This window comes from Oncorhynchus tshawytscha, unplaced genomic scaffold, assembly GCF_018296145.1.
Source record: "Oncorhynchus tshawytscha isolate Ot180627B unplaced genomic scaffold, Otsh_v2.0 Un_contig_17900_pilon_pilon, whole genome shotgun sequence".
Taxonomy (NCBI): domain Eukaryota; kingdom Metazoa; phylum Chordata; class Actinopteri; order Salmoniformes; family Salmonidae; genus Oncorhynchus; species Oncorhynchus tshawytscha.
In genome coordinates, this window is record NW_024605300.1 from 1 (window position 1) to 4,427 (window position 4,427).

At 42.9% G+C, this 4,427-nt stretch overlaps 1 long non-coding RNA gene across 1 annotated transcript; it reads right to left on the reverse strand.

Moving 5' to 3' along the window:
- Positions 1-6: 6 nt before the first annotated feature.
- Positions 7-2,683, reverse strand: LOC121842066. The gene is made up of 3 exons (XR_006080911.1): positions 2,600-2,683; positions 489-605; positions 7-156 (listed from the first exon to the last, which is right to left on the reverse strand). It is a non-coding gene; the product is annotated as an uncharacterized LOC121842066 (long non-coding RNA).
- Between the last annotated feature and the right edge of the window lie 1,744 nt (positions 2,684-4,427).

Genomic DNA, 4,427 nt, shown 5'->3' on the forward strand with positions numbered 1-4,427 from the left:
TTAATGAATGATTGACAGATCAACTTTACTTGAGGTAAACAAAAACAAATGTACATAACAGGACCACATACACTGAATATGGAGGCCAGGTCTGTTTGATGACTCTGGGAAGACTGACCACTGAGAATCTCTGACTCTGATCTCTCCTGTTGGTTTCTGTGGACAAAACATGAGATTACATCTCCTCATCCAGGGAGTACACACACACACACACACACACACACACACACACACACACACACACACACACACACACACACACACACACACACACACACACACACACACACACACACACACACACACACACACACACTTAGGGAGGGAATGTTGTGTTTGTTTAATATTGTTTAGGACTATGAAAATGGACAAAAGGATGAGCCTATGGATTATAAAAACAACAACAATAAATGGGAAAATGGGAGAGGAGAAATGACTAGAGACAGTGTTGTTAAACTCACAGACCAGGACCCATGAGTTCTTCTTACCTTTGTTCAGTAGAAAAGTCTCCCTCTCTAAAGGATATAGGACGACCCATAGACCAGTCACTCTTCATGGACACACAGCTGGGAACAGGGGAGGCTGGTCTCTCCTGCTTGATTGGTCTTCAACACAACAGAGACAAACATTACATCTCTCATCTACTCTGAGCTTAGATGGGGAAACAGAGAGTTTCATTCCATAATGCTATATATCACTTTTCTCACAGACAGTTTAAATCTATCACTTGATGGTTTCAGCAGGGATGTAAAACATTTACATTTGACGTTTCATTCATTTCACAGATGTTTTTATCCAGGGTCCGGTTTCCCAAAAGCATCTAAAGGCCAAGATCATCATTAGAATCAGGAGCATCGTTAAATCTCTGAGCTGTTTCAAAAAACCGTTGCTATTAACGTTGAAAACGCTTGTAATGTAACACCTGCCTCAGACCTCTAGAACAGCTGATTGATCTAACACCTGCCTCAGACCTCTAGAACAGCTGATTGATCTAACACCTGCCTCAGACCACTAGAACAGCTGATTGATCTAACACCTGCCTCAGACCTCTAGAACAGCTGATTTATCTAACACCTGCCTCAGACCTCTAGAACAGCTGATTGATCTAACACCTGCCTCAGACCACTAGGACAGCAGAGTAATCTAACACCTGCGTCAGACCACTAGAACAGCTGATTGATCTAACACCTGCCTCAGACCACTAAAACAGCTGAGTAATCTACCACCTGCCTCAGACCACTAGAACAGCTGAGTAATCTAACACCTGCCTCAGACCACTAGAACAGCTGAGTAATCTACCACCTGCCTCAGACCCCTAGAACAGCTGAGTAACCTACCACCTGTCTCAGACCTCTAGAACAGCTGAGTAACCTACCACCTGCCTCAGACCACTAGAACAGCTGAGTAATCTACCACCTGCCTCAGACCACTAGAACAGGTGATTGTGTCGTTAGATGCTTTTTTCCCTTCCGCATGACTTTATACACAGAAGATCTCTGCTAAACATATAATCACATGGTTTATTAGTCTCTCTGTGACTGCAGATGAATTCAGAACAACGTTGACTACAAATACAAAGTTGCCAATGTCTTTGCACAGTTTCAACTGTTCTGCCTTATTATCATTCGACCATGCTGGTCATTTATGAACATTTGAACATCTTGGCCATGTTCTGTTATAATCTCCACCCGGCACAGCCAGAAGAGGACTGGCCACCCCACATGTGCTCTCTCTAATTCTCTCTTTCTCTCTTTCTTTCTTTCTCTCTCTCGGAGGACCTGAGCCCTAGGACCATGCCCCAGGACTACCTGACATGATGACTCCTTGCTGTCCCCAGTCCACCTGGCCGTGCTGCTGCTCCAGTTTCAACTGTTCTGCCTTATTATTATTTGACCATGCTGGTCATTTATGAACATTTGAACATCTTGGCCATGTTCTGTTATAATCTCCACCCGGCACAGCCAGAAGAGGACTGGCCACCCCACATAGCCTGGTTCCTCTCTAGGTTTCTTCCTAGGTTTTGGCCTTTCTAGGAGTTTTTCCTAGCCACCGTGCTTCTACACCTGCATTGCTTGCTGTTTGGGGTATTAGGCTGGGTTTCTGTACAGCACTTTGAGATATCAGCTGATGTACGAAGGGCTATATAAATACATTTGATTTGATTTTGCCAATGTCTTTGCAGTTGATTCAAACAAGGGACTTCTACAAATGTGCTTCAAATGAAAACTGAGATGACTGCATTAAACTATGAACTGTAGGCTGTAGGCCTATTTCAATCATATTGTTCAATGTATTGAGTTCTATTTTGCTACTTGTAGACTACTGTCTGTAATTTGTCTCAATATATTTAATGATGTGTATCCTAACATGAACACAATGATGTGCCAAATCTGGGAGTTAGTGCATTTTTATTGGGTAAGCATTAGACTAAGCCTCCTCAATACTTGCAGCCGTAGGTGATAATAGAAGCTGATCCGTAGTCAGTATTGTGACATAATTATAATGTTAAGGAAATATTTGAATGGAGAAAACTGATCTGAGAGCGCTCCCTTTCTTTCCATCCTATCAGTATTGATACATGATCCACTAGAAGTGATACCTTGTCGTGCTGCTGGTCCAGTTTGTACTGTTCTGCCTGCGGATATGGAGCTCTGCCCTGTTCACCAGACGTGCTACGTTGCCCTTGTACCTTGTAAATAACAGAAAGGAAATAGTAACAGAAAATAACAATAATGACGCTACAGGTACTGAGTCAATGTGCAGGGTACCAGGTAGTTGAGGTAATAATGAGACTATAAGGAGTACCAGTACTGAGTCAATGTGCAGGGTACCAGGTAGTTGAGGTAATAATGAGACTATAAGGAGTACCAGTACTGAGTCAATGTGCAGGGTACCAGGTAGTTGAGGTAATAATGAGACTATAAGGAGTACCAGTACTGAGTCAATGTGCAGGGTACCAGGTAGTTGAGGTAATAATGAGACTATAAGGAGTACCAGTACTGAGTCAATGTGCAGGGTACCAGGTAGTTGAGGTAATAATGAGACTATAAGGAGTACCAGTACTGAGTCAATGTGCAGGGTACCAGGTAGTTGAGGTAATAATGAGACTATAAGGAGTACCAGTACTGAGTCAATGTGCAGGGTACCAGGTAGTTGAGGTAATAATGAGACTATAAGGAGTACCAGTACTGAGTCAATGTGCAGGGTACCAGGTAGTTGAGGTAATAATGAGACTATAAGGAGTACCAGTACTGAGTCAATGTGCAGGGTACCAGGTAGTTGAGGTAATAATGAGACTATAAGGAGTACCAGTACTGAGTCAATGTGCAGGGTACCAGGTAGTTGAGGTAATAATGAGACTATAAGTAATAATGAGTACCAGTACTGAGTCAATGTGCAGGGTACCAGGTAGTTGAGGTAATAATGAGACTATAAGGAGTACCAGTACTGAGTCAATGTGCAGGGTACCAGGTAGTTGAGGTAATAATGAGACTATAAGGAGAACCAGTACTGAGTCAATGTGCAGGGTACCAGGTAGTTGAGGTAATAATGAGACTATAAGGAGTACCAGTACTGAGTCAATGTGCAGGGTACCAGGTAGTTGAGGTAATAATGAGACTATAAGGAGTACCAGTACTGAGTCAATGTGCAGGGTACCAGGTAGTTGAGGTAATAATGAGACTATAAGGAGTACCAGTACTGAGTCAATGTGCAGGGTACCAGGTAGTTGAGGTAATAATGAGACTATAAGGAGAACCAGTACTGAGTCAATGTGCAGGGTACCAGGTAGTTGAGGTAATAATGAGACTATAAGGAGTACCAGTACTGAGTCAATGTGCAGGGTACCAGGTAGTTGAGGTAATAATGAGACTATAAGGAGTACCAGTACTGAGTCAATGTGCAGGGTACCAGGTAGTTGAGGTAATAATGAGACTATAAGGAGTACCAGTACTGAGTCAATGTGCAGGGTACCAGGTAGTTGAGGTAATAATGAGACTATAAGGAGTACCAGTACTGAGTCAATGTGCAGGGTACCAGGTAGTTGAGGTAATAATGAGACTATAAGGAGTACCAGTACTGAGTCAATGTGCAGGGTACCAGGTAGTTGAGGTAATAATGAGACTATAAGGAGAACCAGTACTGAGTCAATGTGCAGGGTACCAGGTAGTTGAGGTAATAATGAGACTATAAGGAGTAACCAGTACTGAGTCAATGTGCAGGGTACCAGGTAGCTGAGGTAATAATGAGACTACAAGGAGTACCAGTACTGAGTCAATGTGCAGGGTACCAGGTAGTTGGAGGTAATAATGAGGCTATAAGGAGTACCAGTACTGAGTCAATGTGCAGGGTACCAGGTAGTTAGAGGTAATAATGATCATATAAGGAGAACCAGTACTGAGTCAATGTGCAGGGTACCAGGTAGTTGA